Raw genomic sequence first — 13,641 nt, forward strand, 5'->3', positions numbered from 1 at the left:
GGAGATTTCCCCTGCACCGGAGGAGGGCGAGCGGGTCATCTTACGCTCGCACTGCCTGCGCGGATTGGGGCTACCGGCGAGCAGCTTCTTCCGCTCTTTTCTGGAGTTCTACGGCCTCCAGCCGCACCACCTCACGCCCGACATGGTGGTGCTACTGTCCGCCTTCGTGGCCTTGTGCGAAGACTTCCTCAGAGTCCTCCCCACCCTCGAGCTCTGGGGGAGTTCTTATTCTCCAAGCTCAGCACCCAGGCTGCAGGCGTGCCGGCATAATGCGGCGCTTTCATCGCCGTGCGGAGATTGGGGGCCGAAAACCCCTTTCCCACCATCAAGCTGATAAAGTCGGTGAAGATGTGGCAGCGCTCGTACTTCTACGTCAAGAGCGTCTTTGCGAGGGGCGATTGGGTCAACCTGCCGGCTTTTGAAGCCGGCCCGCCAGCTGGGAGACTGCCCAACTGGTCGTACCGGGCCAAGTCGCTGACGCCTGCAGGAGCCGGCGCCGTCACCCGACTCCGAGTGCTGACGCAGTCGGAGGGCCTGACTGGTCCGGACCTACTGGCCGCCTTCGTGGCGCGCCGAGTTCTCCCGCTCCAAGGCCGCCCCCACATGATATGCCAAATGAGCGGGCGCCGTGATCCGAGTTGAATGTGCACCAAGGACATGCCTCACGAGGAGGTGGCCTACATGGTGAACTACCTCTCAGACAACTAGGGCGCCTTCCCCTCTCCCCCTTGTGGCCGCCACCCTAGATGGGATCTAGGGCTGCCTCCACCCCTAGGGAGGAAACCCTAGGTGGGGGCGCAACCCTCCCTCTCCCCTTATATATAGTGGAGGCAAAGGGGCAGCCCAACACACGAAGTTCTTCCCCTGTTGGCGCAGCCCTACCCCTCTCCCTCCTTGTCTCTCGTTGTAACGCCCTCGATGCGGCTATATCTCCCACGTGTCGAAGCACGACTTAGAGGCATAACCGCATTGAAAGCAATGTCGCAAGTGAGGTAATCTTCACACAACCCATGTAATACATAAGGGAAACGATACATAGTTGGCTTACAATCGCCACTTCACACAATTACATGAATAAAACATTACAACATCCAAATACAATCAAGGTCCGACTACGGAACCAAAATAAAAGAAGAACCCCATGTGCGACATGGTCCCTGATCGACCCCAACTGGGCTCCACTACTGATCAACTAGAACGAAACAACACAAAGGACAAGATCTTCATTGAGCTCCTCCTGACCTTGGTTGCGTCATCTGCATGGACTCATCGGCACCTACAAGCTGGTTTTGGAAGTATCTGTGAGTCACGGGGACTCAGCAATCTCGCACCCTTGCGATCAAGACTATTTAAGCTTATCGGTAAGGTAAAAGGTATGAGGTGGAGCTGCAGCAAGCGGCTAGCATATATGGTGGCTAACATACGCAAATGAGAGCGAGAAGAGAAGGAAAAGCACGTTTGAACAAGTATGATCAAGAAGTGATCCTGGAACAACCTACGTCAAGCATAACTCCAACAACTGTGTTCACTTCCCGGACTCCGCCGGAAAGAGACCATCATGGTTACACACGCGGTTGATGCATTTTAATTAAGGTCAACTTTAGGTTTTCTACAACCGGACATTAACAAATTCCCATCTGCCCATAACCGCGGGCACGGCTTTCGAAATTCAAATCCCTGCAGGGGTGTCCCAACTTAGCCCATGACAAGCTCTCACAGTCAACGAAGGAATAGACCTCCTCCCGAGACATTCCGATCAGACTCGGTATCCCGGTTCTTCAAGACATCCTCGACAATGGTAAAACAAATCCAGCAAAGCCGCCTGATGCACCGACATCCTGATGGGAGCTGCACATATCTCGTTCTCAGGGCAACACTAGATAGGTCAAGCTACGAGTAAAACCAGCCCTCAAGTTTCCCAGAGGTGGCCCCGCAGGCTGCCCATTTCGGACCAACACTTAGACAAGCACTGGCCCGAGGGGGTTAAAATAAAGATGACCCTCGGGATGTGCGACTCCCAAGGGAAAAAAGCTAGGTGGCGAATGGTAAAACCAAGATTGGGCCTTGCTGGAGGAGTTTTATTCAAAGCGAACTGTCAAGGGGTTCCCATTATGACCCAACCGCATAAGGAACGCAAAATCCGGGAACATAACACCGATATGACGGAAACTAGGGCGGCAAGAGTGGAACAAAACACCAGGCATAAGGCCGAGCCTTCCACCCTTTACCAAGTATATAGATACATTAATTAAATAAGATATAGTGTGATATCCCAACAAGTAAACATGTTCCAACAAGGAACAACATCTCCATGTTCCAACAAGGAACAAACTTCGATCTTCACCTGCAACTAACAATGCTATAAGAGGGGCTGAGCAAAGCGGTAACATATCCAAACAACGGTTTGCTAGGACAAGGTGGGTTAGAGGCTTGGTTCAACAATATGGGAGGCATGAAAAGCAAGTGGTAGGTATCGCAGTATAGGCATAGCAAAAGAGCGAGCAACTAAGCAAGCAAAGATAGAAGTGATTTCGAGGGTATGATCATCTTGCCTGAAATCCCGCAAAGAAGAAGAACGAGTCCATGAAGAAGACAAATGGACGTAGACGAACGGGTCCTCATAAACGCGACGTTACCGGAACCAACCCGAAGAAGCAAACACCGGAAAGAAGCACACAACATAGTAAACAACCAACACATGAACATGGTATGATATGCGAGATGCGGTATGCGATGCATATGCATGATTGGACAAGGAATGCATGAACCTGGCCTCAACATGGAAAACCAAGTGTGCCACTAGAAAGATGAGATGAAATCGCTTGAAAACAATATAAAGAACACCGGAATCGGAGCTACGGTTTGAAAATGGCAAGCAATGCAAATGTGACCACGGTCTGTGATTTATAGCAAGTAGCCATCTAAATGCAACAAGATGAACATGCTACAACACCCAAACATGGCATCAAAATACATGGCAGGGATCCATTCATGATGCTTAACAAAAGTCTAGCACTCAGCTACGACCAATTCATCCATTAACAGGTTCAAACAAGCATGGCAAAAATGCATTTGGTATACAGATTTCAAACTTTGTGAAATTAACACAAGCCTGGAATTTCAGATCAGATAGTACTCTTCGGAGCATGAAAACTATAAGCTACAGGACCTGAACATGGCAAAGTAAAGCATGGCATGGAGCTACTCAAAGAGCTTAAAAAAAGTCCCTTAGTGACCTTGAGCCAAAAGGGATTAGAAAATACATTTGCAAGCATGTGAACATGGCAAAAACATAATCAGTTTTCAGACTTAGTGAAAACTGGAGCATGCTGAAACAGATATCATGTAGGCATGTTTACGAGCTCGATGCACTCACTACAGAGCAAGTCATGGCAAACTAAGCATACAATCATCAAGAATACACAAAATACAAGCTAGACATGGCAAGAACAATAGCATAGCATGCACGGATCAATTACAACATCCACGGCAAAATCGCTAACAAGTAGACAATCTGCCCAGATTCACGAAGTAGCAAAAGTAGAGCTCGATTGACTCAAGCTAGGTTGCTCCATAATTGCAAAAAAAGACATGGATGGATATAGCACTAAAATATTAACAAAACATCCTTACTGATCATCCTCAAAAGAGGCACGGATCACTAGGAAACAACATGAACATATGACCATATGAGATAAACAGCTCAAGGACTTGGTGGAAATGCTAAGTCCCCGAAATCAGCATTACCAAGTGCCTCACTTTGCAAGCTTGTGCTAGTCACCACACACATCACAAAAATACATGGGTTGCACCTCTGGATAGATGGCAAAACCCTTAACAAAACACATGTAGAGCTCATGGGCATATCATGCATACAATAATCATGGCAAAAATGACAAATATCTAAATGGAGCAACAGATCTGACAATTATCTCAAGTAGCACTCTTCTAACAGAATTTCGGCAATCAAGATGAACTCAAATGAAAATGATGCAATGAGATGAAATGATGTACTCTCTGAGACGAACATTTTGATATGCTATATGCTGAAATCGGAGTTATGGATGATGAGTTATGGCATGATGAACAAGAGCATCTGAATCAGGAAATTTGGGACTTCGTGGAAATATCACCTCCAGATCTAGATCTAGGGTTCCGAGGTCAACGACGATGCCGGTGGCCTCTCCGGCGATGGGGCGGCGGGACGGCACCGGAGGATGGCCGGGGCGCTCGGGGACGGCCGGATCCGGTCCGGCCCGACCGGATCCGCGGCAAGGGCGGCGGTGGCGCGCGCTCTGGCGAGGCGCGCGGGGCGAGGTGGCGCGGGGTGGTCCGGCGACCGAGGTGGCGGGGCAGGACGCCGGCGAGCATGGCGGCGGCGGCGAGGCATACAGCGGCGAGCAGCGGCGTCGGGCGCGGCCCGGCGATGAGGTCCGGTGCGGCCTGGGCGCGCAAGAGCGGCGGCAGGCACCTCCGGGCCCGGCCGGGCCTGACTCGGGCCCCACGGGCCGCGGAGGAGGAGAGAGAGGCGCGGGCGAGGTGGCAGCGTCCGATTGGGTGAGGGCGGTGGCGGCAGTGACGTGGCGGCTCCCCATTGGTCGGAGTGAGGTGGCCGGGCGGGGTGGACATGTCCGGCCGCCGGGCGGATGTGTCCGGCGGCGCAAGGAGGACGAAGGTTAGGGTTTGTACCGCGAATATTTCGGAGGGGATCACATATTTATAGGTAGAGGGAGTTAGGAGAGTCCAAATGAGGTGCGGTTTTCGGTCATGTGATTGTGATCGAACAACCGAGATGATGGAGAATGTTTAGGTGTGTTTTGGGCCACTTTAGAGGGGTGTTGGGCTGCAACACACACGAGGCCTTTTTGGTCCCTCGGTTAACCGTTGGAGTATCAAACGAAGTCCAAATGGTACGAAACTTGACAGGCGGTCTACCGGTAGTAAACCAAGGCCGCATGGCAAGTCTCGGTCCAATCCGGAAATGTTTAATCCCCACACACAAGAAGAAGGTAGAAATGACCACCGGAGGAGAACGGAGCGCCGGATTGCAAAACAAACAACGGGGAAAATGCTCGAATGCATGAGACGAACACGTATGCAAATGAAATGCACATGATGACATGATATGCAATGCATGACACGCAAGCAATGACAAGGAAACAACAGCGAATAACTGGACGACACCTGGCACATCGGTCACGGGGCGTTACACTCATAGTGCTTGGCGAAGCCCTGCTGGAGTTCCGCGCTCCTCCACCACCACCACGCCATCGTGCTGCTGCTGGACGGAGTCTTACCCAACCTCTCCTTCTCCCCTTGCTGGATCAAGGTGTAGAAGACGTCACCGGGCTGCACGTGTGTTGAACGCGGAGGCGCCGTTGTTCAGCGCTTAGATCGGAATCAACCGCGATCTGAAGCGCTACGAGTACGACTCCTTCATCCGCGTTCTTGCAACTCTTCTAACAGCATTTCGGGCATCAAGATAAACTCAAATGAAAATGATGCAATGAGATGAAATGATGTACTCTCTGAGGTGAACATTTTGATATGTTATATGCTCAAATCGGAGTTACGGATGATGAGTTATGGCATGATGAACAAGAGCATCTGAATCAGGAAATTTGGGACTTAGTGGAAATATCACCTCCAGATCTAGATCTAGGGTCCGAGGTCAACGACGATGCTGGTGGCCTCTCCGGCGATGGGGTGGTGGGACGGCGCCGGAGGATGGCCGGGGTGCTCGGGGACGGCCGGATCCGGTCCGGCTCGACCGGATCCGCGGCAAGGGCGGCGGTGGCGCGCGCTCCGGCGAGGCGCGCGGGGCGAGGTGGCGCGGGGTGGTCCAGCGACCGAGGCGGCGGGGCAGGACACCGGCGAGCATGGCAGCGGCGGCGAGGCATACAGCGGCGAGCAGCAGTGTCGGGCGCGGCCTAACGATGAGGTCCGGCGCGGCCTAGGCGTGCAAGAGCAGCGGCGGGCGCCTCCGGGCCCGGGCAGGCCTGACTCGGGCCCCACGGGCCACGACGGAGGAGAGAGAGGCGCGGGCGAGGTGGCGGCGTCCGATTGGGTGAGGGCGGTGGCGGCGGTGACGTGGCGGCTCCCCATTGGTCGGAGTGAGGTGGCCAGGAGGGGTGGACATGTCCGGCCGCCGGGCGGACATGTCCGGTGGCGCAAGGAGGACGAAGGTTAGGGTTTGTACCGCGAATATTTCGGAGGGGATCACATATTTATAGGTAGAGGGAGCTAGGAGAGTCCAAATGAGGTGCGGTTTTTGGCCACGCGATCGTGATCGAACGACCGAGATGATGGAGAAGGTTTAGGTGGGTTTTGGGCCACTTTGGAGGGGTGTTGGGCTGCAACACACACGAGGCCTTTTTGGTCCCTCGGTTAACCGTTGGAGTATCAAACGAAGTCCAAATGGTACGAAACTTGACAGGCGGTCTACCGGTAGTAAACCAAGGGCGCATGGCATGTCTCGGTCCAATCCGGAAATGTTTAATCCCCACACACGAGAAGAAGGTAGAAATGACCACCGGAGGAGAACGGAGCGCTGGATTGCAAAACGGACAACGGGGAAAATGCTCGGATGCATGAGACAAACACGTATGCAAATGAAATGCAAATGATGACATGGTATGCAATGCATGACACGCAAGCAATGACAACGCAACAACAGCGAATAACTATACGACACCTGGCACATTGGTCACGGGGCGTTACAACACTCCACCACTACGAGAGGATCTCGTCCCGAGATCTAGAATGGCACCGGAGGGACAACGGAAGAGAAAAAGAAGAGGTAAAACTAAGTTGCTTCTTTGAAAAACGAATGAAACCAAAGAACCTTGAGAGGTTGAACAAATTGAAAGAAAGAATAGAACAAAGATGAACGAGGTTGAAAACACACCGTTAGAAAACAGGAACGAGGAAGAACAACTTTGGGCAGCACTCCGATTAAAAGAAAGGAATTGAATAAGAACTTGATAAGGTGATAGAACTTGAAAAGAGGGCACAACACTCTGGTTAAATGGATAATCATGAAAAGAACCTGACCTTTGACGAATGGGATGATGGGTTGAGAAGAGCAACATCACCAAACTTCCGGAACGAAAGAAATAGAAGATAGATAATTGAAATAGGAGAATGGAGAAGAAAATGCCAACATCTACCACAAAAGATCTTGAAAAGGCATCTTTAGGAGAAGGGTCGAGCGGAGTTGTTGGAAAACCAACAATGAAAGGAAAAGCTTGATATGGACTTATAGAAGACATCTCAAAATTATGAGGTGACAACTCGCCACTAATGGGAACAAGATTGGATAAGAACAAAGAGAGGAGAAACTATTTCACCGTGAGGATAAAGAAGAACTTGGGTCCTATATAAGCACCATAATTAGCAACAATCCTTAGGGAAGGCTTTAGGTGAAAAATAACCCAAGATACCTCCGACGAAGAGGTTGATGGATTTAAAATATCTCATTCTTAACAACATTTGAATCATGAAACCAAAATTCAAATTATCAAGAATGACATAACACCACCTCGAATGATACAGTTGAAAGAATTGCACTTTAAAATGCAAGATAAAGAATACTTGAGCTCCTTTGAAAAGAATCTCAATGAACACTTGAAGAAGGAATTATTTCCATGATGAACCATCATGTAGCACCTTGATGAAGTACTCCGATAAACAAAAGGATAACGAAAAGAAAGAGAAGTTGGAAACACAATGTGAAACCTTGTAATGATTTATATGGTTCTCCGTGATAATTAGAGCTTGGAACTCTGGGAAAGAAAGATGAGCACTTGAAACCAAGAATATGTATGATGAACCACTCCGGAATAAGGAATTAATCACTTGGATGAACAAGAATAAGAATTATGTTATGCTTGTCCTTCACCAATTAAATTGATGATAAACAATGGATTTGGCATACTACTTATACTCGTAGAAAGGATTAAGATAGATATAGCACAAACTTAATGGACCACCGGTAGGATTGAAACAAGGAATGAATTGATATGATGAAGAAGGAAGAGAACACTTGAGCAACCACCGTAAGAATTGAAAAGAATGATGAGAAGATGAAGAAACACCGGGTAATAATTAGCAAATGAATGAAGAAGCTTGAGAGAATTTAGATACAAGAGAACAAAGAGATCACGAGCTGATTGAAGATCACTAGAACGAAGGACCGGTAAGATTGGAGAATGATAACTGACAGCTGAGAATGAATAAATCTGAATTGATGGACTCCGGATAGCAAACTGAGAAGACTCTTGAATTACTCTGGATAGGTGAAAAGAATTCTCACGATCAAAACAATTACGAGAGGATGGCAACAAGCTAGAATCACGAATCTTGAAGAGAACGGATAAGATATGGAGGCAAAATCTTCTTCGGTCTTCAAATGATGAGGAAGACGACGAGAAACACCACCGTGAATTGTTGAGAAACTCTGGAATAAAGAAGAATAGGCAAGTTGAACCAAATATGAAAAGAATTTGACAGATCTTGGAGAAAATATTTGACTGATGAAAACATCATTCTTACATCAAACTTCGAAATGGATTTGAGAATAACTCCGGTAGAAATTAGAAGAGTCATGTAAGATCCTGGGAAGAGACCTATGGGTTAGGGCCCACTCAAAAGAAAACACCGTTGAAATGATTAGAAGGAGAGATTGCACCGGTTGACTTAAATAGCTTGAATGAGATAAACATCCTCAAAATAGGATTAACGGATCTTGAATGACAAGACGATCCTTCTGAGATATCTTGAGCACTCAGGAACAAATGAATAGTGAGAAATGAATGGTTATGAGGTGCACCGGCACGAGAAAAGCATTTGAAATATAGAAAAGAATATGATCGACACCGAAACCTTGAATTGGATCCACCGGAAAAGGAAAGAATGGAGAATGATGAACTAGAAACTTCGTTAGTATCTTCATGAGAATCACCGGATAAGAACTTGAAGGGAGAAGAATGGAGAGACTTCCATAATAAAATGGATATTTGATAAAGAAATCCGAGACCTCGAAGAAAAAGGGTGGGTGGGTGGGAAAACAAAGGCAACTTGGGATGGAAGAAAACGACACCGTTGAGAAAGCTGAGATTGGATCTTGCGGATGTTGAAATGTTCGGATCCACTAGAAGAGAAGCACACCGGTTGAAAAGAATTGACATGACAAACTTGATGATCGAGAAGGACTAGTATTCGCATAGGAATATGAGAACACCATTTGGGGAAGGTATGGAATCAACACTTGACATTGAAGCACTCTAATACCACAACTCAAAACAAAAACAAAGGGTTGGCTTGCAGAATAAGCCAGAACAAACATATGATAGAGATTTCATCCGAAGTTTTCGTGGTGGGGCCTACACGGGCTCGATCGTACAGCACCATCATGTACAAGGCAGTGCACATGACATACGAAGCATCCCCGAGTCAGCATAGCCAAGGACTCTTTAAGACACAACGAGACCACTGTAAAACCGACCGTGAATAGGCGGACCACTAGACGTCGAACCCCAATTTCAAATCATACATCTATCGGAAAGATATCCTAAGATCAACTTGAATTCCCACTTATAAACTCCCAAAATTTTCCGGTTATGCAATCAGGTGTTGGGGATACGGGGGAAGCATAATATCTCACCCAAACTAGCAAATCCTACATCCAGCTGTATCCATCCTTCAACACATAACCAAGAAACCTTCGGAAATCATCTACCTCAACCTTCAAAAAACATCCGTTATACGAGTTATGGCGATACTCCCGAACTCCCGCCCCAGTACTGGGTGGCGTCAAGGTTATCTCACCAACGAACTGCATAAAAGAGAGTTTCGATGTTGGCGTACTAAACTCAGGTATTCCAGAACTGCAACGATAAAATTATGACGACAACACCTCAGAGCTCAACTCCCCGGGACACTTCCACAAAACCCCTGACAGGAGGCACCAAGACAATGTTCTCGTCACAAAACCATCGGAACGATTCCAAGATACCCGCGTGATCCTAAAAAAAATTAGTGAAATTTGAGAAGAGAAGAGTCAAAACTCTACGTCAGGATGCCTTACCAGAGCGATGAGGAGACTGGGAAGTAAAAAGAATTCCTAAACTCTCCGATATATAATTCCTAAATGACTCAAAACATTTTTCTAGACTCAACTCGTCCACTAATTCGATCAAGCAGTGGGGCTCCTAAGGTCGGGGAAGGCTCTAATACCAACTTGTAACGCCCTCGATGCGGCTATATCTCCCACGTGTCGAAGCACGACTTAGAGGCATAACCGCATTGAAAGCAATGTCGCAAGTGAGGTAATCTTCACACAACCCATGTAATACATAAGGGAAGCGATACATAGTTGGCTTACAATCGCCACTTCACACAATTACATGAATAAAACATTACAACATCCAAATACAGTCAAGGTCCGACTACGGAACCAAATAAAAGAAGAACCCCAAGTGCGACACGGTCCCCGATCGACCCCAACTGGGCTCCACTACTGATCAACTAGAACGAAACAACACAAAGGACAAGATCTTCATCGAGCTACTCCTGAGCTTGGTTGCATCATCGGCATGGACTCATCGGCACCTGCAAGCTAGTTTTGGAAGTATCTGTGAGTCACGGGGACTCAACAATCTCGCACCCTCACGATCAAGACTATTTAAGCTTATGGGTAAGGTAAAAGGTATGAGGTGGAGCTGCAGCAAGCGACTAGCATATATGGTGGCTAACATACGCAAATGAGAGAGAGAAGAGAAGGGAAAGCATGTTCGAACAACTATGATCAAGAAGTGATCCTGGAACAACCTACGTCAAGCATAACTCCAACAACCGTGTTCACTTCCCGGACTCTGCTGGAAAGAGACCATCACGGCTACACACACGGTTGATGCATTTTAATTAAGGTCAACTTCAGGTTTTCTACAACCGGACATTAACAAATTCCCATCTTCCCATAACCGCGGGCACGACTTTCAAAAATTTAGATCCCTGCAGGGGTGTCCCAACTTAGCCCATGACAAGCTCTCACGGTCAACGAAGGAATATACCTCCTCCCGAGACATTTCGATCAGACTCGGTATCCCGGTTCTTCAAGACATCCTCGACAATGGTAAAACAAATCCAGCAAAGCCGCCCGATGCACCGACATCCTGATGGGAGCTGCACATATCTGGTTCTCAGGGCAACACCGGATAGGTCAAGCTACGAGTAAAACCAGCCCTCAAGTTTCCCCGAGGTGGCCCCGCAGGCTGCCCATTTCGGACCAACACTTAGACAAGCACTGGCCCGGGGGGGTTAAAATAAAGATGACCCTCGGGATGTGCGACTCCCAAGGGTAAAAGGCTAGGTGGCGAATGGTAAAACCAAGATTGGGCCTTGCTGGAGGAGTTTTATTCAAAGCGAACTGTCAAGGGGTTCCCATTATAACCCAACCGCGTAAGGAACGCAAAATCCGGGAACATACACCGATATGATGGGAACTAGGGCGGCAAGAGTGGAACAAAACACCAGGCATAAGGCCGAGTCTTCCACCCTTTACCAAGTATATAGATACATTAATTAAATAAGATATAGTGTGATATCCCAACAAGTAAACATGTTCCAACAAGGAACAACATCTCCATGTTACAACAAGGAACAAACTTCAATCTTCACCTGCAACTAACAACACTATAAGAGGAGCTGAGCAAAGCGGTAACATAGCCAAACAACGGTTTGCTAGGACAAGGTGGGTTAGAGGCTTGGTTCAACAATATGGGAGGCATGAAAAGCAAGTGGTAGGTATCGCAGCATAGGCATAGAAAAAGAGCGAGCAACTAAGCAAGCAAAGATAGAAGTGATTTCGAGGGTATGATCATCTTGCCTGAAATCCCGCAAAGAAGAAGAACGATTCCATGAAGAAGACAAACGGACGTAGACGAACGGGTCCTCACAAACGCGACGTTACCGGAACCAACCCGAAGAAGCAAACACCGGAAAGAAGCACACAACATAGTAAACAACCAACACATGAACATGGTATGATATGCGGGATGCGGTATGCGATGCATATGCATGATTGGACAAGGAATGCATGAACCTGGGCTCAACTTGGAAAACCAAGTGTGCCACTAGAAAGATGAGATGAAATCGCTTGAAAACGATATAAAGAACGCCGGAATCGGAGCTACGGTTTGGAAATGGCAAGCAATGCAAATGTGACCACGGTCTGTAATTTACAGCAAGTAGCCATCTAAATGCAACAAGATGAACATGCTACAGCACCCAAACATGGCATCAAAATACATGGCAGGTATCCATTCATGATGCTTAACAAAAGTCTAGCACTGAGCTACGGCCAATTCATCCATTAACAGGTTCAAACAAGCATGGCAAAAATGCATTTGGTAAACAGATTTCAGACTTAGTGAAATTAACACAAGCCTGGAATTTCAGATCAGATAGTACTCTTCGGAGCATGAAAACTATAAGCTACAGGACCTGAACATGGCAAAGTAAAGCATGGAATGGAGCTACTCAAAGAGCTTAACAAAAGTCCCTTAGTGACCTTGAGCCAAAAGGGATCAGAAAATACATTTGCAAGCATGTGAACATGGCAAAAACATAATCAGTTTTTAGACTTAGTGAAAACTGGAGCATGCTGAAACAGATATCAAGTAGGCATGTTTACGAGCTCGATGCACTCACTACAGAGCAAGTCATGGCAAACTAAGCATACAATCATCAATAATACACAAAATACAAGGTAGACTTGGCAAGAACAATAGCATAGCATGCACGTATCAACTACAACATCCACGGCAAAATCGCTAACAAGTAGACAATCTGCCCAGATTCACGAAGTAGCAAAAGTAGAGCTCGATTGACTCAAGCTAGGTTGCTCCATAATTGCAAACAAAGACATGGATGGATATAGCACTAAAAGATTAACAAAACATCATTACTGATCATCCTCAAAAGAGGCACGGATCACTAGGAAACAACATGAACATATGACCATATGAGATAAACAGCTCAAGGACTTGGTGGAAATGCTAAGTCCCTGAAATCAGCATTACCAAGTGCCTCACTATGCAAGCTTGTGCTAGTCACCACACACATCACAAAAATACATGGGTTGCACCTCTGGATAGATGGCAAAACCCTTAACAAAACACATGTAGAGCTCATGGGCATATCATGCATACAATAATCATGGCAAAAATGACAAATATCTAAATGGAGCAACAGATCTGACAATTATCTCAAGTAGTACTCTTCTAACAGCATTTCGGCAATCAAGATGAACTCAAATGAAAATGATGCAATGAGATGAAATGATGTACTCTCTGAGACGAACATTTTGATATGCTATATGCTGAAATCGGAGTTATGGATGATGAGTTATGGCATGATGAACAAGAGCATCTGAATCAGGAAATTTGGGACTTCGTGGAAATATCACCTCCAGATCTAGATCTAGGGTTCCGAGGTCAACGACGATGCCGGTGGCCTCTCCGGCGATGGGGCGGCGGGACGGCGCCGGAGGATGGCCGGGGCGCTCGGGGACGGCCGGATCCGGTCCGGCCCGACCGGATCCGCGGCAAGGGCGGCGGTGGCGCGCGCTCTGGCGAGGCG

This window comes from Triticum dicoccoides, chromosome 6A (assembly GCF_002162155.2).
Source record: "Triticum dicoccoides isolate Atlit2015 ecotype Zavitan chromosome 6A, WEW_v2.0, whole genome shotgun sequence".
NCBI lineage: Eukaryota > Viridiplantae > Streptophyta > Magnoliopsida > Poales > Poaceae > Triticum > Triticum dicoccoides.